The following is a 23,102-nucleotide window of genomic DNA, read 5'->3' as shown; positions in this document are numbered from 1 at the left end:
CATCCACATAATTGACCATATCAATAATCAAACTAACAGAAATTATATGATTATCTGAATAGATGCAGAAAAAGCCTTTGACAAAATACAACACTCATTCCTAATGAAAACACTTGAAAGCATAGGAATAAAGGGGCCTTTCCTCAAAATAAGTAGTATTAATTTAAAACCATCAGCAAGTATCACCTTTAATGGGGATAAGTTAGAATCCTTCTCAATAAGATCAGGAGTAGAGCAAGGATCATTATCATCACTATTATTAATATTGTACTAGAAATGCTGGCTGTAGCAATTAGAGAAGAAAAAGAAATTGAAGGAATTAAAGTAGGAAATGAGGAAACTAAACCATCACTCTTTGCAGATGATAAGATGGTCTGCTTAAAGAATCCTAGAGAATCAACTAAAAGGCTAGTGGAAATATCAACAACTTTAGCAAGATTGCAGGATACAAAATAAACCCATTTAAATCATCAACATTTCTATATATTTCCAATGAAAATCTGTTGCAAGTGTTAGAAAGAGAAACTCTATTTAAAATCACTCTTGACAAAATAAAATATTTCGTAATCTATCTGCCAAGACAAAGACAGGAATTATATGAACATAACTACAAAACACTTTTCACAAAACTAAAACTAGATCTAAAGAACTGGAAAAGCAATAATTGTTTGTAAAGATTAAAATTTAGGGGATATGGGGAGGCTGAGGCATCTGAGGCAGGTAGAAATTAGTTTCTCTCTGCAAGGAGTATTATATTTTTTAGAGGTTTATTGAAGATTAAGGATTAAAGAAAATACAGGATAAGAAACACGTGCCCAGGCCATAGAGAGGCCTAGACACCACCTCACCTACATTATAAAAAAAGCCAGGCCTGCCCCAAAACGGAAGTCCAAGAGTCAAGAGCCCCCTCAAAAACCTTTGAATCAGCTTAAATACCTTCTCGATCTCAGCCCAGGTGAGATTACAAGGCATTCTGAGGAAGTGGAGCAAAGGCTCGTGGGGATTGTAATCCTGTATTCGAGTCTATTTTTTACATCCTCCGTTTGATCGTTTGAAAAAAATTAATTTTTTTCCAAAGGATCATGAAAATATAATCAATTTAAAGATTACAATAATTTGAGGATAAGAGAAACAAAAGAATAAAACCAATAGTTGCTGAACGCATTGACAAAAAGCCAGTTAGGGGGCAGTCCCCTTTGGCATGAAAGTACAGATACAAATAAATGTTCAATCAACCACACCCAATGTTCAATTTTGTGCAACTTGTGGTCTGGAGGCTTCTTCATGGTGGCTTCTCCAATAGTTCAGTTCTGGATTCAGAGAGGTAGCATCTTCTTTACCTAAAATTCTTCTCAAAAGGAATTTAAACTTTGCAATTTAAATAATGATATTTTTTTACATTCCCCCCGTTAAGAGGGTGATTAAAAAACCGGGATCACTTAGGGATGCATGGCTGAGGTATATGAATCAATTGGCAAGAGATATTAAAAAGATATCAGAAAAATCCAAAAGAAAAGAAAAAATTTCTGAATGAAAATATAGACTATCAAAGTCTTATGTGTAAAAATTCCAAGTAAAAAGAAAAATAAATCTATAACAGGTCCTTCTATCAGGGCCCAATCAAAATGATCTAAGTAATGATGCATTTACCCAGTCAGTAGCCAGGACTACAGAAAGGTACCACACTATGAAAGGCAGAAAAGGGGACCAGATTATAGGAGCCAAGGTTTGGGGGATACTCACTTGTGAATATTTTCAGAGTGAGTATGGACACAAGGAAAGCCTATGTCTTAACACATGTTAAACACGGTAACCCCAAGTCTCACACTAGGTTCAAGACCTTTGTATTGGCCTAGAAGTGCATCAATCCATCCTGGATTTGCTTTTCTTTGGCTTTGTGAAATGGCTCTTGTGTGTATCTCTTGTCCTGGAATCAGACAGAATCATTAAGCAAAGTCCCATAATTTTTTAAAATAATTAGTGGCATCGTTTTTATTGTCACAAGCTTTTTAGGGCATGCATTAGCAAATATATTTCAAACTTGTAGCACTAAAAAGTCAAAAAGTTAAAGAAAATCTTAATGCTATTGACATGTGCTTCAAATATAAAAAAGAGAGAAAAATAATAAAAAAGCTGAAAAAGTATATTGCACATGCAAGAAAAATATAATAATAAAAGAGCTTTAAAATTCAAGAATGTAGCTTATAATCATTGACACTCTGTGTCAGCTAAGAAAATATAAAATGCAAGGCTTTCTCATCAAAAATGAGATCCATTTCCTCTTTGTATCTGGCCATGATCACTGTGAGTAGAAGGCAAATGAATTGAACAAGGTTAACAATTCTTTCATTTTTAAAAATACAGTAGTACAAATATGTAGATATCAAAATCCCCAAAATTCTCAATAGCCCAATTAATTGCAATAGCAAACAAACACACTTTCATATTTCACATAAGTTGCTGTATGACATTTTTAAAACCTATGAATTGATGGACATTTGTCACAATTTTTACAAACATAGCAATCCTTCAACCTTGGTATTTAAACATATTTTTTAAAACAAAGTAAAACTCATCTCGGATTAAGAACATAATCAAGAGATCTATATATCATTCTGGTGCAAGTAAAGTAGTGAGCTGAAGAGTATAAATAAAGGGGTGCTCCTTTTTCGGAGGCTTATAGGGATACAAATGCCCTGAGATTAACTGCCCAACTTCCATTCACTTATTTAGAAATGTGGGAAGGTTGGGGTTTATAAAATGTATTTCACTTCAGCTAATGGGCCTTAGGGCAGGCAAAAATAACCAGGTTGTTAAAAAAAATTCCAAAAATCATATTTAAAAAACCCTTAAAATCAAATCATTTGAGGTATTTAGTACATTAAAATTTCCAAGGTGGTTAATACAATTATAACCAGTTCTGAAGTCCATCTATCCTCAGCAAAATAGAAAAAAGCTGTTTTTTCATATATGGGCTTATTCACAATAATATTTGTTCAGCACAGTTATAGGGGAAAAACAACATAATTTTTAAAACTCAGTACATTCAAAATAAATTTAATCAACCTTCAGTTCAAGCAGAATAATATTGAATCCAGTAATATATGAACTTAAAATCACAAAGTTAAACCATAACAAAAAATGCAATAGAATACAGAGATTTTTATAAACCATTGGAATCTGAAATGCCTCAAAATATAGCCTTTAGTCTCTTCAAAGTTCCTTGGGTTTTTTTTTTGTTTGTTTGTTTTTAATTATCCATTTAAATGTCTATTGTCCGAAGGCAGAGTGGTAATGGCTATCGATCTGCTCTGAGCCCCACAGCTGGGGAGAATCTGAGGCCAGATTTTAACCCAGGACCGAATGTCTTTATGTCTGGCTATCAGGTTGCTGAGCCACCCATTTGCCTCCCCAAAGTTAAAGTTGAATCTTTGGGCTGAGTCTGCTCCCTGACAGGCAGGTAAAATCAATGAAATTACCAGAACAGTCAAAAATCCTTTTAAACAGCCCATTGCTTTTTAAGTTTCTGTTTGAAAAAATCTGTTTCTTCTCTCTAGTCTCTCTTTCCCCTCTCCCCTGATATGATCCCTCCTCCTGCCCCAGTCAACGTGGAGCCCAAGTGGAGTCAATACTCCATTTGCTCAGAGGCTTAGCCTAAGGGAAAATTGCCAGTTCTTCTTTCCCTCTCCTCTCTCCCCTCCGCCCACGTGGCCAATACTGTTACCAGCTGGTCACAATGAGTCCTGAGTGATGAGTGAATCTGCTCCAAGGATCTAAGTGATGAGTTGGTGGTTGTTGCGCTAGTGGGTCTGGGGCGCAGAAACAGGCAGGCAGGTCCAGAGGGCTGGGATATTGGGAACCAGGTGATTGCAATCTTGGTTGAATCAGGTCTGGATCAAGGGCTGAACACCCGCAGGCAAAAGTGGCTGAGCAGGGTGGGGTGGGGTGGGGTGGGGTGGGCGGCAAAAGCAACAAGTCTGGATTGAGCAGCAGCTTTGCGAGGGTAAAAAAAATCACCTTGACCAGAGAGATGTGGCTCAAAAAAAAATTCTAGGTACTAGCTATTAAAACTGAATTTATGATCAGAAAAGAAATCAGAAGATTGAAAAATTTTTTCCCCATTAGGTTGCCAACGTAAAGATTAAAATTTAGGGAATATGTGGAGGCTTAGGCATCTGAGGCAGGTAGAAATTAGTTTCTCTCTGCAAGGAGTATTATATTTTTTAGAGGTTTATTGAAGATTAAGGATTAAAGAAAATACAGGATAAGAAACACGTGCCCAGGCCATAGAGAGGCCTAGACACCACCTCACCTACATTATAAAAAAAGCCAGGCCTGCCCCAAAACGGAAGTCCAAGAGTCAAGAGCCCCCTCAAAAACCTTTGAATCAGCTTAAATACCTTCTCGATCTCGGCCCAGGTGAGATTACAAGGCATTCTGAGGAAGTGGAGCAAAGGCTCGTGGGGATTGTAGTCCTGTATTCGAGTATATTTTTTACATGTTCATGGGTAGGATGAGCTAATATAATAAAGATTACAATCCTAATTAAACCAATTTACTTATCCAGTGCCATACCTATCAATCTACCAAGAAACTTTTTTTATAGAATTAGAAAAAATTATAACAAAGTTAATCTGGAAGAACAAAAGATCAAGAATATTAAGGGAACTAGTGAAATAAAGCGTGGAGGATGGTGGCCTAGCAGTACCATATCTTACTGTACTATAAAGCAGTGATCATCAAAACAATCTGGTACTACCTAAAAGTTAGAATGGTGGATCAATGGAATACATTAGGGGTAAATGACCTTGACAATCAAGTGTTCGATAGATCACAAAGATCCCAGCTTTTGGGATAAGAACTAAATATATATATATATGTTTGTCAACTGCTAGAAATAACGAGGTTTGTCTTAGAGGTCTGGACATTCTGTATTATAGAACACACTATTTGACAAGAGAGATATTATGAGTAAATTGGGGAACATCGAATAGCCTACCTGTTAGATCTATGGAGAAGGGAAGAATTTAAGACCAAGCAAGAGATAGGAAACATTACAAGATATAAAATGAATAATTTTGCTTATGTAAAGTTAAAGAGTTTTTTTTTTTTACAAACAAAACCAATGCAACCAAAATGAGAAGATAAGCAACAAACTGGGGAAAAATTTATAACAAATTTCTCTGACAAAGGTCTAATTTCTCAAATATACAAAGAACTAAGTCTCATGATTTCTCTTTCCTGTTTGCCTTTTTATGTTTTTCTTGAGTCTTGTATTTGAGAGTCAAATTTTCTGTTCAGCTCTGGTGTTTTCATCAGGAATATGTAAAAAAGCCTTCTATTTCATTGAATATCCATTTTCTACATTCCCTGAAGGATTACCCCTGAAGGATTATACTCAGTTTTGTTCTGTAGGTGATTATTTGTAGTAGACCTAGTTTCTTTCCCCTCTGGAATATCATATTCTAAACCCTTTAATGTAGAATGCTTTCATGTAGGAGTTGCTAAATCTTATGTCATCCTGACTTCACTCCACAATATTTGAATTTTTTTTTTTACTTCTACAGAAATTTCTCTTTGACCTAGGAGTTCTGGAATTTGAGAGTTTTCATTTGGAGATCTCTTTCTGGAGATGATTGGTAGATTATTTCAATTTCTATTTTACACTCTGGTTATAGAAATATCAGGGCAGTTTTTGTTAATTTCTTGAAAGATTGTTATGGGGTTCAGATGTGTACCCCTGGGGTTCGGGAAGGATACCTTTTGCAAGAATGCAGGACTCCAAAACTTAGCTTAAAAACAAAAAGAGAAATTTATTAGATTAGGGAGTAATGCTGAGAATGGCCAGGAGGATAGCAAGGTGGGACAGCAAGATGGGGAGCAGTTCCTTGGGAGGACAGCATGAAAGAAAAGGCTATTCCCCATGGGGACAGCATGGGTGGAAAGGCTGTCCCCCAGATGACATCAGTTCTGGGGTTTTTATACTCTTTATATGCTATGTCATGGTGTGGATGTGACCTATAGAATATTAGTTCCTCAGGCATTTCGTGGGGTGAGGTGGTCATCTGACTGGGGTCTGCCTGGAGGCATAAAGATTCATCTCTTTGTCCATCTTAAATCTAGAGGACAATCAAAGAGGATAAACATCTCAGGACCCTAGGTGGGTCATTGCGTGTTTCTAAGTTCAGAATCATGAGGATGCAAGGGCAAGGGAGTTTCCCTGATAATAGTTTTCCTGGGTTTCTGTGGGTATAATGCCCATGTCAAGATGATGTCTAAGGTCTTTTTTTGATCATAGCTTTTAAGAGGTTCATTAATTCTTAGATTCTTTCTCCTGGTTATATTTTCCAGGACAGTTATTTTTTCAATGACATTTCACATTTTGCTCTATTTCAGACTTTTGACTTTGTTTTATTGTTTCCCTTTAAGAAGATCTTTAACTCAGTGAATTTTTGTACATCTTTTTTCACAAGGCCAATTCTGTTGCTTAAGGAGATCTTTTTCAGTGAAGTTTTGAATATCTTTTCCTATTTGACCAGTTCTGCTTTTTAAGATTTTCTCTTCAATAGATTTTTATGTTTCTTTTACAAATTGGCCCATTCTGTTCTTAATATACTTTTTGTGTCTCCTTTATCAATAAGTCCACTTTTTAAAAATGATTTTCCTGCATTAATTTCATTTCTTTTTCCAGTTTTTCTTCTACCTCTCTTATTTGATTTTTAAAATCCTTTTTGAGCTCCTCCAGTAATTATTTTGGGCTTGAAACAAATTCATATTTTTCTTAGATGCAGCAATATTGATTTTTTGTCTTCTTCTAAATGTCTGTTTTAGTCTTCTATTGTAAACCTCAAAATTTCTTAGACTTATAAATGTTGGAAAATTTCACCATTGGGAAATTTCATACTTGAAAAATTTCCTATTGATAGTGGGTCTTGGCTATTGGAATGTGAACCCCACTGGCATGAGAGTTTCCCCCTCCTCCCTTCTTAAGATTACTTTAGGACAGAAACCTTTTGCTGAACAATGGAAAAGACTTTGACCTATGCTTAAGCATAGAACAGGAATTTCTTTGAGTCATGATTGATTTTAGAATTGATACAATGGAGATACTTGGAATCAATCTCCACCCTTCTCAGTCCTAACGGGATTGAGGAAGGGCTGCAGCATAGATCAAAATTTAATTATTCCAATCTCTACCCTACTCAGGTTAACAGGATTTAGGAAGGGCTGTAGCAAAGGATCAAAGATTTAATTATTTGAAAATATGACCTTCAACAGACATGTGCAAAGCCAGAGACCTCTGGGCGGTCCTGGGTTAAGCTAGAGCCTCCATTGGCACAGGGAAATTGATGGACAGTGATTGGTAGATGTGAGAACTGAGGGGAGGGAACTTGGATGGTTTCCTTAAAGATAGAGGGCTCTGAAGACTCAGGGTGGTGGTTGAGGAGTTTGTCTGAGTGGTTGGAGTGTGCTCTGAGAAGCTTGCTCTGAAGGAAGCTGAAGGTGGGGGCCTCTGAGACTGTTTCTCCATTTTGGTCACGTGAGTAATAGGGACTGATCTCTTTTCTTTGCCCCAGCTATCTAAGGGCTTGGGCCTTTTGGCCCAGCCTAAACAGAAGGGGTATTTAAGCCCTATTCCCTTCTCTCCCTTTTCTCTCTCTCTATCTCTAATTCCTTTCTTCCTCCTGTTGTAATTAAACTCCATAAAAGATTGACTGCTGACTTGAGTTTTCATTTAGGAATTACATAGCTGAATTCCTTGGCGACCTTAAATTAATATATATCAGTCTTTTAAAGTGATTTCCTTGTCACACTATGTCACCAAAATAAATTTCAATGTTGATTCTTTTTTTGTTGTTGTTTGTTCATTTTCCATACATTTTTTGTCTTTTAACTTAAAAAAAATAACCCATTACAGATGGACTATTTATTCTTGTTTTGAAGGGGGCATTATTTCAAGTTTCAGATTTTTTATTCATTTTCCTTAAGAGTTAGCTCTGGAAATATGTAAGTTTTCATTTTTTTCAAGGTGGTATGTTCTAAGGCTGTGATGGTGAATCTATGGTATGTGTGCCAGAGATGCCATGCATAGATGTCTCTGTGGGTATGCATTCCAGGGACCCAATGCCCCAAGGACCCAGTGCACCTGTCCTGCATCACAGGCTTCAACAGAGTTCCTAACTAGAAAGTTGGAGAGAGGCACAGCTGGGCTGCTTCCCACCCCTTTTTCTCAGTAGGAGTTAATAAGCAGGTCTTCTCAAGACAGTATCCCATACAGGACAAGATTGCCCCACCCATTCAGAATACTATGGCCTCTTAATTACCTTTAACCTGAGTGAGACAGAAACAACTGATATCTTTACTATCAAAAGCAACTAGTGTCTTTACTATACAAAGTGTTTTAGGGATTTTAGGATGTGTCTTTTGAATTTCTACTTTTAAAATATTCAAAACTGTAATCTAGTGATTTAGCAATAAGTTTTATGAACCCATGACTAGGCTAATAGCTTCTTCAGCTCCCTTCCCAAGTTTCTTTCACAAACAAACTTGGGGGCCTTTTATTTTCATTTTTAGTCCTTTCACTTCTTAATAGCCTGTTCAATTTGCATTCAAAGGGGTGTCTATCTGAAGGAAAACAGGTGGGCTAGAAGCTCGGGGAAATACAATAGTGATTTGTCAATCTCCCAATCAGTCCTGCATTCAGATTAAAATCTGACTTCAAACTTGACTTAAAAAGGTTAATTTTGAGGATACTCACTTCAGGAAGGCTGGAATGTGATGGGGTGAATGTGTCAGGATGATATCTTTTAACCAGAGGGTTATATTTTCCTATAAATAAGGGGTTCCTGTAAGCTGGTGTTTTTCTGCTTTTTTTTTTCTAGGTTTGAGGGAAATCATAGCTCACATAAGGAGAGAGGAGTAGAATGCTTGCATCCCTTGCCTCTCCTTCTCCTTAAGCCTGCCTAGATCACTTTCCCCCTTGCCCAGCAGTACAATTGGAATGCTTCTTCCCTCCCCTGGGTGGAGTAAGAGGGTAAGCAGTTTGCTCAGGAACTCAATGGGTAGAGGGGCACAGAAAGTGGTCTTTAGGGGGTGTGAATTTCAAAACTATTCCACCCTAATCAGACTATTCTTTAGAAGATATGATTTGGCTATTTCCTGATCAGTAACAATGGAGATACTTGTAATAACAGAATCAGGTCTTGGAAACTCTGCATTTTCCACCCTACTCAGTTCAATAAGATTTTGAAGGTCTGCATCAAACTCAAGATTTAATTATCTGAGGAGATGGCCTTCAACAGACATGTGCAAAAAAAAAAAAAAAGGACAGACCTCTGGGCTGTCTTAAATCAAGCTAAGTCCTCATTGGTACAGATGAGATGCAAAAAAGTGATGTAAAAATGTCCATATAAGGCATGTCAGTTCCTCCCCTTTCCCCTCTTTCCCTGGAGAGATGACTCTGGCTGGCAGCATGCTCAGTGTTCCGACATCTTGGAGTATTGGGTTGTGAGTTTTGCCCTGGAGCTGATTTCAGGTTTGGGGATCTTAGCTGAGCCTCTTTGGAGGTCAGGCTGATTCCTTCCTCCTTCATACTCCAAACCTTTACTCCATTATCTCCTGATCTCCCTGCCAGATACTAATCAGGCAGGTGAGGGGGAGAGAGAAAAAAAAACCCTACTCCTTCTTCTTAATCTTCTCCACTCTCAATTAAATCACCATAAAATTTGGCAGCTGACTTGGGTACTTTATTATTTGGGATTTCCTTAGGCGACCACTTAAATTTAGATCTTTTCATTCTCAACCATATTTCATCCTTTACAGGGAACTTGGGCATGGTACTTGGTCTGAGGGTGGAGTTGGGGCATTGCCTGGCACTCCATCTCTAAAAGGTTCCCCATCACTGTTCTAAGGAAATGTGTGTTAAATTATCTCACCCTATGCTCTGGTCTGTGAGAAACCACAAGTATTCTTTTCCATCTTAGAAGTGTGGCCAGAGTTGTCTACTTCTTTGCAGCTGTTAGTGCTGGTGTGTATTAGTGCTACTCCTAGCTCTGGGACTGTGATAAGGATTGTGACTTGGCTCTGTTTGGTCAATGCAACAGAGCCCTACACTGAGAACCAGCAAAGGGGTCCCTTGCAGTCTTCTTCTGACCAGTTGTCTAACTCCTTTGCCATCTATGACTATGAGTTCTGGAAGCCAATGTCATTGATTCAGCCCCTCCCCAAGGCCTATAAAGGCTTTCTGATGTGTGGCCTATATTGGAGTGCTGGCCTATATTCCTCTTGCACTCTGGTGTAATAGACCTTTCATGCCAATCTGTTAAGTTATCTTGGACTGACTGATTATTTAATCTTTCCTTTTGTGAGTTCTGCCACTATAGAATTCATTCTGAGATATTTCAAAGTTGTTTGGAGGGAAATTTGGCATAGATTAGGCAGGTCTATGTACCTTCTCTACAATTTTGGATCTGTACTTTCTTATCTACTAATTTGAGGTATCTTCCTATCATATTTAATCTGCATCCAGATCCTCTGTCTATGTATAATTGCCTTAAGGTCTTAAGAGTGACAAGTATTACCTTCCCATGTAAGATTATAAAGAGTTCAGTTTTATTGAGTTTCTCATGATTTCTCTCTTCTATTTTGTTTCTTATGTTTCCCTTGAATATTTTGTTTGAATGTCAAATTTTATTCAGTTCTGGTCATTTTTTAGAATATTTGAAATTCCTCTAAAGTCAACTAAGCTTATGATTTTCTTTCTTTTTTTTAAAAATAATATTTTATTTGATCATTTTCAAGCATTATTCATTAAAGACAAAGATCATTTTCTTTTCCTCGCCCTCACCCCCCATAGCTGACACATGATTCCACTGGGTATCACATGTGTTCTTGATTCGAACCCATTGTCATGTTGTTAATATTTGCATCAGAGTGTTTGTTTAGATTCTCTCCTCTGTCATGTCCCCTCAACTGCTGTAGTCGGGCAGTTGCTTTTCCTTGGTGTTTCTACTCCCACAGTTTGTCCGCTGCTTATGAATAGTGTTTTTTCTCCTAGAACCCTGCAGATTGTTCAGGGACATTACACCGCCACTAATGGAGAAGTCCATTACATTCGATTATACCACAGTGTATTAGTCTCTGTGTACAATGTTCTCCTGGTTCTGCTCCTCTCACTCTGCATCACTTCCTGGAGGTCGTTCCAGTCTCCATGGAATTCCTCCACTTTATTATTCCTTTTTGCACAATAGTATTCCATCACAACATATACCACAATTTGTTCAGCCATTCCCCAATTGAAGGGCATCCCCTCATTTTCCAATTTTTGGCCACCACAAAGAGCGTAGCTATAAAATTTTTGTACAAGTCTTTTTGTCCATTATCTCTTTGGGGTACAAACCCAGCAGTGCTATGGTTGGATCAAAGGGTAGACATTCTTTTATCGTCCTTTGGGCATAGTTCCAAATTGCCCTCCAGAATGGTTGGATCAGTTGACAACTCCACCAGCAATGAATTAATGTCCCAACTTTGCCACATCCCCTCCAGCATTCATTATTTTCCTTTGCTATCATGTTCGCCAATCTGCTAGGTGTGAGATGATACCTCAGAGTTGTTTTGATTTGCATCTCTCTGATTATAAGAGATTTAGAACACTTCTTCATGTGCTTATTAATAGTTTTGATTTCTTTATCTGAGAACTGCCTATCCATGTCCCTTGCCTATTTATCAATTGGAGAATGGCTTTGTATTTATGTACAATAGATTTAGCTCTTTATAAATTTGAGTAATTAAACCTTTGTCAGAGGTTTCTATGAAGATTTTCCCCAATTTGTTGTTTCCCTTCTGATTTTAGTTACATTTGTTTTGTTTGTAAAAAAGCTTTTTAATTTGATGTAGTCAAAATTATTTATTTTACATTTTGTGACTCTTTCTATGTCTTGTTTGGTTTTAAAGTCTTTCCCCTCCCAAAGGTCTGACATGTATACTATTCTGTATTTACCCAGTTTACTTATGGTTTCCTTCTTTATGTTTAAGTCATTCACCCATTTTGAATTTATCTTGGTGTAGGGTGTGAGGTATTGATCAACTCCTAATCTCTCCCACACTGTCTTCCAATTTTCCCTGCCTTTTTTACCGAATAGTGGATTTTTGTCCTGAAAGCTGGGATCTTTGGGTTTATTGTATACTGTCTTGCTGAGGTCTCTTGCCCCTAGTCTATTCCACTGATCCTCCTTTCTGTCTCTTATCCAGTACCAAGTTGTTTTGATGACTGCTGCTTTGTAATCTATTTTGAGGTCTGGGACTGCAAGGCCCCCATCATTTGTGTTTTTTTTTTCATTATTTCCCTGGATATCCTTGATCTTTTGTTATTCCTAATAAACTTTGTTATGTTTTTTTCTAAATCAGTAAAGAACTATTTTGGGAGTTCCATGGGTATGGCACTAAATAGATAAATAAGTTTGGGTAGGATGGTCATTTTTATTATATTGGCTCGTCCTATCCATGAGCAGTTAATGTTTTTCCAATTGCTCAAGTCTAGTTTTAGTTGTGTGGAGAGTGTTTTGTAGCTGCCTTCATATAGTTCCTGTGTTTGTCTCGGGAGATAGATTCCTAGATATTTTATTTTATCTAAGGTGATTTTGAATGGGATTTCTCTTTCTAGTTTATGCTGCTGAGCTGTGTTGGAGATATATAGAAAAGCTGATGACTTATGGGGGTTTATTTTGTATCCTGCAACTTTGCTAAAGTTGTTGATTATTTCGATTAGCTTTTTGGTTGAATCTCTAGGATTCTTTAAGTATACCATCATGTCTTCCACAAAGAGTGATAACTTGGTCTCCTCCTTGCCTATTTTGATGCCTTCAATTTCTTTTTCTTCTCTCATTGCTACTGCTAGTGTTTCTAGTACAATGTCAAATAGTAGAGGTGATAATGGGCATCCTTGTTTCACTCCTGATCTTATTGGGAATGCATCTAGTTTATCCCCATTGCAGATGATATTAGGTGATGGTTTTAGATATATATTGTTTATTATTTTTAGGAACAACCCTTCTATTCCTATGCTTTCTAGTGTTTTTAATAGGAATGGGTGTTGTATTTTATCAAAGGCTTTTTCTGCGTCTATTGAGATAATCATGTGATTCTTGTTGGTTTGCTTGTTGATGAGGTCAATTATGTGGATGGTTTTCCTAATATTGAACCAGCCCTGCATCCCTGGTATAAATCCTACTTGATCATGGTGGATCACCCTTCTGATCACTTGCTGGAGTCTTTTTGCTAGTATCCTATTTAAGATTTTTGCATCTATATTCATTAGGGAGATTGGTCTATAGTTTTCTTTCTCCGTTTTTGACCTGCCTGGTTTTGGAATCAGTACCATGTTTGTGTCATAAAAGGAGTTTGGTAGAACTCCCCCTTTGCTTATTATGTCAAATAGTTTGTATAGTATTGGGATTAACTGTTCTCTGAATGTTTGATAGAATTCACTGGTGAATCCATCGGGCCCTGGGGATTTTTTCTTAGGAAGTTCTTTGATGGCCTGTTGGATTTCATTTTCTGATATGGGATTATTTAAGAATTCTATTTCTTCTTCTGTTAGTCTAGGCAGTTTGTATTTTTGTATATATCCATCCATATCACCTAGATTGGTATATTTATTGCCATATAATTGGGCCAGGTAATTTTTAATGATTGCATTAATTTCCTCTTCATTGGAGGTGATGTCCCACTTTTCGTCTTTGATGTTGTTAATTTGCTTTTCTTCTTTCCTTTTTTTAATTAGATTGACCAGTACTTTGTCTATTTTGTTTGTTTTTTTCAAAGTACTAGCTTCTTGTCTTATTTATTAAATCAATAGTTCTATCACTTTCGATTTTATTAATTTCTCCCTTAATTTTTAGGATTTCTAGTTTGGTTTTCTGCTGGGCGTTTTTAATTTGATTGCTTTAGAGTTTTTTTTATTTGTATTTCCAATTGATTGATCTCTGCTCTCCCTATTTTGTTAATATATGCACTCAGGGATATGAATTTACCTCTGATTACCGCTTTGGCTGCATCCCAAAAGGTTTGAAAGTATGTTTTGCCATTGTCATTTTCCTCGGTGAAATTATTAATTGTTTCTATTATTTCTTCTCTAACTAAATGATTTTGGAGTATCATATTGTTTAATTTCCAATTAGTTTTTGATTTGGTTTTCCATGTACCATTACTGATCATTATTTTTATTGCCTTGTGATCTGAAAAGGCTGCATTTATTATTTCTGCTTTTCTGCATTTGTGTGCCATGTTTCTGTGACCTAATGTATGGTCAATCTTTGTGAATGTGCCATGTGGTGCTGAGAAGAAGGTGTATTCCTTTTTATCCCTATTTATTTTTCTCCATATGTCTATTAATTCTAATTTTTCTAAGATTTAATTCACTTCTTTTACCCCTTTCTTATTTATTTTTTGATTTGATTTATCTAAATTTTACAATGGTTGGTTTAAGTCTCACACTAATATGGTTTTACTGTCTATTTCTTCCTTCAATTCTCCTAGTTTCTCCATTAGAAATTTGGGTGCTATATTATTTGGTGCATACATGTTGATTAGTGATATTTCCTCATTATCTAATGTCCCTTTTAACAAAATATAATTACCTTCCCTATCCTTTTTGATCAGGTCTATTTTTGCTTTGGCTTTATCAGATGTCATGATTACAACTCCTGCCTTCTTTCTATCAGTTGAGGCCCAGAAGGTCTTACTCTATCCTTTAATTCTGACCTTGTGGGTGTCTACCCACCTGTGTGTTTCTTGAAGACAACATATGGTAGGGTTTTGGATTCTAATCCATTCTACTACTTGTCTGTTTTATTGGTGAGTTCATACCATTCATGTTCAAAGTTATGACTGTCACTGGTGGACTCCCTGGCATATTGATATCCTTCCCTAATTCTAACCTTTCTTCTTCAGCTCTACGTTTTAGTCCAATTATTTACTTTAAATCAGTCTCCCTTGTCCCCTCCCTTGATATGTTTCCCTTTCTAGTCCGTCCCCCTCCCCCCTTTCTTCCCTCCCTTTTTTGTGTTCCCTTCACCTCCCCCCTTGGTTTTCCCTTCTCCCTTCCCTTGTTGGGTAAGATAGAATTCACAATCCCAATGGACCTGGATTTTCTTCCCTCTTAGAGTTGATTTCCCTGAGAGTAAGGTTTAAGTAAAAACTCTCTTCCTCTCCTTCTTATAGGAGTTTTCTTCCACTCCCCTTCCTGTGTGAATCTTTGTGTGAGAAAGATTATTCTATTTGGTCTTTCTTTTCCCCCTATTTACACATTACATTTTCCCCACATGTTAGTCTACATAGATTGATATAAATGTAGTCTTTTTAGAAAAGAGTTTGGGTAAAAGAAAAAGATAACATTTTTCTCCTTTTCCCTTTCCTTCATATTTACCTTTTCAGGTATTCCATGCTCTTTGTTTTTCGATATTTCCACAGAGCTCTGGTCTTTTCTTTGGAAAAACTTGGAAATCTTCTATTTTGTTGAATGCCCATACTTTCCCTTGGAAGTATATAGTCAATTTTGCTGGATAGCTGATCCAGCTCTCTTGCCTTTCTGAAAATCATGTTCCATGCCTTACGATCATTCAGAGTGGAACTTGCAAGGTCTTGTGTAACCCTGATTGGCATTCCTTCATATCTAAATTGTCTTTTTCTGGCTTCTTGTAGGATTTTTTCTTTTGTTTGAAAGCTTTTGGAATTTGGCAATTACATTCCTGGGAGTTGTCTTTTGGGGATTTAGTGTAAAGGGTGTTCTGTGAGCTCTTTCAGTGGTTCTATTACCCCCTTGTTCTAGAATCTCTGGACAATTTTCTTTGACTATATCTTGTATTAAGGTGTCAGGTTTGCTGTTTATTTTTGGCTTTTCTGGAAGTCCAATTATTCTTAAATTATCTCTTCTTCCGATATTTTCCAAGTCTGTCACCTTGTCAGTGAGATATTTTATGATCTCTTCTAATTTCTTGATCTTTTGACTTTGCTTTATTGATTCTTGCTCTTTTACCTGCTCGTTGTCTTCCAGTTGCCTAATTCTGACCTATAAAGCCTGGTTTTCCTTTTCAGTTTGGTCAAACTGGTTTTGTCGATGCGTGAATTTATTTTGCATTATTTTCCACATTTCCTCCCAGAAGGCTTCCCTCTTTTTGATCCTTTCCGATTCAAATTCTTCATGGGTTTGTGGAGAGTTCCCATTTCCTTTGGAAGGTTTTGGAGCATTTGCTTGTGTTTCCTTTTCTATGTCCTCTGTATTTTGTATTTTTGCTCCATAAAATGTGTCCAAAGTTGCCCCCTTCTTCTTGTTTTTCTTGGAATTTTGTGTTTCTGTGGAGTTTGCCATCTCTATCTGAGTGGGGTGCACTAGCTTTTCTTATCTCTGTCTGGTGTTCAGAGGTTTTAGCCCTAGGCAGATTGTCCGTTCTATGCAGTTGTTTTTCTGTTTTCCTGGGGAAGCCAGCCCTTGTTGGTGTTTCTGTGTTACTGCCCTCCTCAGTTCCCTCCCAATGCTTCTCTGTGGCCTTACTTCCAAGCTCTGAGCCTGGCTCGGCCCTTTCCTCGGCGTGTTTGTTTCTGTGCCTTAGCTGGCCAGGGGAGTCAGCACTCTGAGGGGGGCCACTGCTTCCCGGAGCTCCGAGGGCTCCTGATAAGATTAACTTTCTCTGGGTTGAACTGAGTATGCTCTGAGGCAGGGACCTTGAGACTCAGATGGAAGGATCCAGCCAGGAGGCTGCAGGCTCCACCATCTCTTTCTGTTTCCCTACTGTCTGGGTGCCCCCACGACTGGGTCAGGTTGTTTTCAAGATGTGGTCTTCAGAATAGCAGGCTCCCAAAGCCCTTTTGCCAGTCCTGAGGGTTACTGTTGTTTCACAGGACCCTGCTTTCTGAGGGGGGAGGGGCTTCCTGGAGCTCTGAGGGCTGGTGATAGGATTAACCTCAGACTGAGTATGCCCTGAGGCAGGGACCTTTGGTGAGACTCAGATTGAAGAATATGGTCAGGGGGCTACAGGCTCCTCCTGTCTCTCTCTGTTTCCCTGTTGTCTGGGTGCCCCCTCGACTGGGTCAGATTGTTTTCAGGAAGTGGCCTTCAGGATAGCCGGCCCTGAGGCTCTGAGGTTCCCTCTGCTGCCTCGGACTCAGCGCTCTGGGTTGGGGGGATGGGTCCTGGGACCTTCTTTCTGCCTACCCCTTAGGTCCAGGTGATCTTGTGTTCTGGCTTTTGGGGGGGCTGTACCTTTTGATCCAGGTTCAGGTCCAGGAGGAGGAGTCCTGGGGTCTATGCTGTTGTTTGTTTTGAATTTCGGTGCCTTAGGAGCATATAAAGTTTGAGTTCGGTAGTTAAGGGTTTCTGGAGATCTGAAATTTAGCTTTCTCTAAGCCGCCATCTTGACCGGAAGTTGACTCTTATGATTTTCTTGCAATAACCTCATTTCTTTTCCCAATTTTTCTTCTAACTTTCTTATTTGATTTTTAAAGTTCTTTTTAAAACCCTTTCAGAAGTCCTTTTGGGGTCTGACTCCAACTCACATCTTTCTTTGAGGTTTCACTTGATATTATTGTCTTTTAAGTCTATTATTGATCTTCTCTGTAACCATAATAATTTTCTAGTGTTAGGCACATTTTTATTTGTGTTTTTTTTGGTTATTTTTTCCAGTTTATTATGTAACTTTTTACTTTATATTAAATTTTGGCTCTATCCCTGGGTAAGAGAAGACATTGTCCTAAGCTTTTTCTTATGGGGCTCAGGCTTTGCTTCTAGCTTGTGTCAACCATGGAGCATACCTGCTAACTTGTACTGGTGGAGGATCTAGCTGCTTGTTTGCACAATGAGGGGGCCTCAATTGCTGGTCTGCACAGTAGTGGACCTTGCTGGTGATCTGAACTAGATGTTGGCCCCTTTTGGAGCATTAGATTCATTTTAGGTCTTCTTCTTGATTTTTCTGGGGCCAGGGCCTTGCTGGTAGCTTATTCAGGGTTGAGGTCTTTCTACTATAGGAACAGAGCTTTCATGTTAGCTTTCATGTTTTAAAGTGGTGAAGAGGGAAATTTGTCAGAGATCAGGCAAGTTCTCTCCTCACTCTGCCATCTTGGTACCAGGGGGCAGTTTTAAAGGAAAAGATAATAACTTCTGCTTTGGACATATTGAATTTACAATATGTACTGAACATTCATTTTGAAATGTCTACAGGGTAATTGGAGAAGTCAGATTGTAAGTCAACTGGGATTGGAGCAAGATAGGTAGGTCTGAGAATTCTCAGCACAAATAAGATGATCAAGTCCACAAGAACTGATGAGATCACCAAGTGAAGTAGTAAAAAGGGAGAATTACAAAGGACCCAGGACACAACCCCATGAGATACCTATAATCAGATGGTGTGATCTTGAGCTTCTCACAAAGGATATTTGGAAGAAGAGAGTTCAAATGTGTAAGAGGAGAACCAGGGAAATGAAGTCTTGAAAATCTAGGGAAAGGAGAGGTTGATCAGTAGTAACAATGGCTGCAAATAGGTCAAAGAGAGTAAAGACTGAGAAAAGATCACTGGATTTGACAATTAAGAGATTATAACAAACTTTAGAGAAATCAGTTTCAATGGAACAAAGAAGTCAGAAACTAGATTATAAAGGTTTAGAAAGAGACTAAACAGATAGAAAGGGGAAGCACTTTTTGTAGATTCATCCATTCAAGGAGTTTAATTAGTAAGGACATAAGTGATATAGGGTGATAGAAGGGGGATAAGAGAATCAAGTGAAAATGTCTTGATGATTTAGGAGACATGGGCATGTCTTTAAGCAAAGAGGAGCAGTCAGTAGACAAAGTGAGAATGAAAATAAGTGAGAAAATGAGATCACAAAACGGGCAATCTGTTGGAAGTAGTGGGATAGAATGGAATTTCTTGAGATGTTAGCCTTGAAAAAGAGTAAGGCCACCTCAACATGTGAGACAAGGGTGAATGAGGAAATAATTATTTATAAAAGGTGCTTGGATGATATAAAATGAGGAAGAGGGGAATAAGAGGGAGTTCATAGCAAATGGTCTCAGTTTTTTCCTGTAAAATCTGAAGCAAGTTTCTCAACTGAGAGGATGGGGGGGGGGGAGCTACAGAATATTTGAGGAGGCAACTAAGACCTAGAGATGATAAGGTGGTTAGGGACTCAAGAAAAGAGGAGAGGATAGTGTAGAGTTGAATTGATTCTTCAAGAAGTCAGATGGAAATAAAAGAAAGTGACTAATTCAGGGAAGAGAACTGAGGAATCAAGGGATTGGAAGCTACAGAGCAATAGAAAAGTTGAGTTGAGTAAGGGAAGCTAGAGGAAGAAATGGAAAGTCAATATATTGGATAAGGGGATTCAGAAATTATTTAATAATTCCTAGGCTCATATTTGGAAGGCTATTCTGTTCTTTTTTTCAGTGATGCCTTTTGAAAATTTCAAGTGGGACTCAATATATCTTATACTGACAAGTGTTCCAAGTTGAACAGGACATTTTTTGAAGGTTTGAAGTTTCTAAATTTACTCTTAAAAATGTGAATATGTTAGTTTGTTGACTTTGTTTTATCTTAGCAAATGAGTCACAACTGAAATATCTACAAACTCCACTGTTACAATTCTGGAATTGTAGATTAGAGTTTGCCTTTGTAATCTCAAAAAACAAGGACTATGATTGTTTTTATGATTGCATTTCTATGTAACAGCAACTTAGTTTTCAGATTTTTTTAGGTTCTAGAACTTGATTTTATTTCATGTTAGAAATCACTTGTAATATCATTTTTAGAGCCCCAACTGTATCATTTAATATTCCAGAATGATAATTTCCCATATATTTGTTTCTGTATCCTTAAACTTAGTGTAGTTTTCTCTATCTCTTTTTTCTTTTGACTGTCTTTATTTCAAACACTTGGGAGAAGAAAAAAACATCTTTGTATAACTGAAGAAAACAGAAATACCACTTGCAACCCACTCTGCATGGCATCTGTCTAACCTCTAAGGATATGCAAAATAAGTATACAATATAGAGCAAAGGCAATATATTATCACAGCATGCATAGTAGAGACTGAAGCTATGGCTGATCATTGATTGACTGACCAAAGAAGAAAGATCTAATGTACAGAAGGGAATGCAGTAAGTCTGAATCATAGTTGTAGTAGCTGGTCAAAGCAGATCTTATGGTGGTCAATGTCAGGGTCATATTGTTGGATGGATATAGCTTCCAAGAAACTTTATTCAGATCACTAAAGGCAGTATTAGAAATGAAGTCACTAGTTACATCAATTGTGCTACAGGCCTGACTGGGGTGCCATCAAGTCAATGTCACTTAGGTTCTTGGCCAGCCACACAGCAGCAGCAAAGAGTCCCAAATTAATAACCAAATTCCTCCAAAAGACTTTCCTGTTGGTGGCAAAGTGGTAGGCACCTCTCGACCACTCCCCTACACCCTCTGGGACTCCAGGCCCTCTGCTGGAGGCCCCTGCAGGTGGTATCACTTGTGGTGACCATGAACATTCACTTGAAGCTATGGCAAGGAAGCCTGTAGTTTTCTAACATGGAAATAGTCTCTTTTTTCATTGGCAGGATCTGGCTATATTATTTCCAAATATGCAGAAATTCTTCTAAAATTCTTAAAAAGGCAAAAATTTATTTCTCTAAAGCACTGTTTCTTCCTATTCTATTCTTAGACCCATACTAACTGTGTGGCATTTCTGGGACAATATCTCTAGGTCTTAGTTTCCTTATCTTCAAAATGAAGGAGTTAGACTTGATGTGTAAGGTCCCTTCCGGCTCTAAATCATCCTAGAATCCTTTCCAGACAAAACACCTGATAAAATATGAAGAAGCTCAGCTTTCCCATTTGCAGAGATTGGAGGTGCCTGTAGATACTCCCCAAATACCTGACTTGTTCTCTAGCCACACTACAGACTGACTCATTTTCATTTCAAGTTTTCTGGTCTGATGATGTGAGGCAAGAAAGAGAGATTAACTGTTTTCCGGTGGAATCTCCTCTTTCCTCAAGACTCCAAACCTCCTTCACCATCCTTCGCTGCGGATGCCAACCTTGCTGAACCCGAATGCTCTACTGTGTCATCATTTTGGTGGCTGCAGATATGACTTGAAAACTAGATACCTGGGTTTATAGCTTCTATATGATTGGCTGGTTGCACCATTGAACTCAAAGTATGGGTGGATGAAGTCCAAAGGATCATTTGTGGGGTCACTGAAGTCACAACTTGCCAAGAGGTTGTAATAGCCTTAGCTCAAGCAATAGGTTGAACTGGAAGATATACACTAATAGAAAAAAATGGAGAGATACAGAGAGACACTTAGCACCTCATGAAAATCCAATCATTTCATTAAACAAATGGGGACAATATGCCAGTGATTACAACTAATATTACATCGTACAGGGCCATCTCTTAGTGAGAGGCCAACTTCAGACAGTGTTGCCCGAATACCTGAGAGAACTTTATATAGACAAAGCTTGCCCCCCTTGGATAAACTGAGGCCTCAAAATGACAAGTCAATAAAAAGGTGAGAGCCAAAAAGGAAGTCTTTGACATTTATAGGAGGTGTCAAAGGACTCATGGACATTTTTGCGAAAGGTAAAGAAACCAAATTTAAACAAAAAGTTCTTAGTAACTGTAAGACAAAAGCATATAAATTAAAAAAGCTCACCTACTTCAGGCAGAAAAGCTTCAATTCATTGAGAAGCAATTTGAATCCAATGACATGGAAATTAGGTACTGGGAACAAAAGAACAATTCTAACCTGGAAGAAGAAATTGTTCATCTTGAGCAGAAGATCAAAAGAAATGATATAGAAATTAAAGAGGAAGAATTTTGGTGAAATGAATTACAGATTGAACAAGAAAATGAAAAACAGCTGAAGGATAAGCTTCAAGAGATGAAGTAGAGGATCCTAGAATGTGAAGGCAAATTAAGGGATTTTTTGGCTCAAATCCACAGTATAGAAAGTGGTCTGGAAGCAGAAAAGTTACACGAGGAAGTTCAAGAGTCACAGGTCAATGATGTAGTGAAAAGAAAGATTGGTAAGGTCAAAGGAGAAATTGATATTCAGGGACAACAGAGTCTGGGGTTAGAAAATGGCATTAAAGCTGTAGAAAGACCTCTAGGGACAAGCCACCAAAAGGTTACAGGACAAAGAACAAGAGCTAGAACAATTGACTAAATAGGTTCAACAAGTCAATCTTCAACAGTTTATATAACAGACGGGAACAAAGGTTACAGTTCTTCCATCAGAGACCATCGAAGTGGAAGCCTCACATGCAGACATAGAAAGGGAGACATCATTCCAGTCTGGGTCCTTGAAACATCCTGGTTCCTCTCTGCAGCTGCCCAGTAACCTTTGGATTCTACAGAATCCAATTTCATCTGGCTTTAATCCTGAGGGCATATATGTATAATGATACCCACTACTTTGGGAAAGGACCAGTAAAGGTACCAAGGGACTATGCCTTTTTCTTCTCTCAGAATAGTGCCAGTGATGCGTGGAGGAAGTATTTCATAAACCACCATATCTTTTTTTTCTCCTCTATCTTGCAATCACTTGGAGTCATACCCAGTGCACTGATGCAGATGAACAAAAGAACTGTGTTTTTGAATATCAGCAGTGTTGAAATTTCTGTCCAGCAGCTGCCATGCAAAGCTGTCATTTTTATTTGTAGTATTTTAAAAGCATTAGAAAAAGTATTATTCTGTTTATACCTAACTAAAACAGTGACTAAAGAGAATGGAGGAAAAAATGTGACTCTTTAAAGTTTAATTTATTCCATTGAATTGGTGGATGTGTGAATTTTAACATTTTGATATTTTTTCACCATTTCTTAACTTGTGACTGCTTAAAATATTGTATGAACCTGTATGTGTATGTACATGTGTCAAGACTTCATCTGTACCCTTATTAGCAATGACAGAAATGTTGTGGGGTTCTGTGTCTTTTGCATTATTGCTAAACGAACCACTTTGTATGCATTGTGTGGGTGTTCTCATCCTTTACTTTTGATATCTGGGGGGAAATATGATATTCACTCAACCAACTTCTTTTTTTAATTTGAAGAGTTTAGTCT

General features: G+C 37.8%; 1 pseudogene; it reads left to right on the top strand.

Moving 5' to 3' along the window:
- Nucleotides 1-21,166: 21,166 nt before the first annotated feature.
- LOC103106011 (ras association domain-containing protein 8-like) lies at nt 21,167-22,677 on the top strand (annotated as a pseudogene).
- Nucleotides 22,678-23,102: the final 425 nt, after the last annotated feature.

The sequence above is a fragment of the Monodelphis domestica genome, chromosome 1, assembly GCF_027887165.1.
Source record: "Monodelphis domestica isolate mMonDom1 chromosome 1, mMonDom1.pri, whole genome shotgun sequence".
In the NCBI taxonomy this organism is placed as follows: domain Eukaryota; kingdom Metazoa; phylum Chordata; class Mammalia; order Didelphimorphia; family Didelphidae; genus Monodelphis; species Monodelphis domestica.
This window is presented reverse-complemented; position numbering and strand designations above follow the sequence as displayed.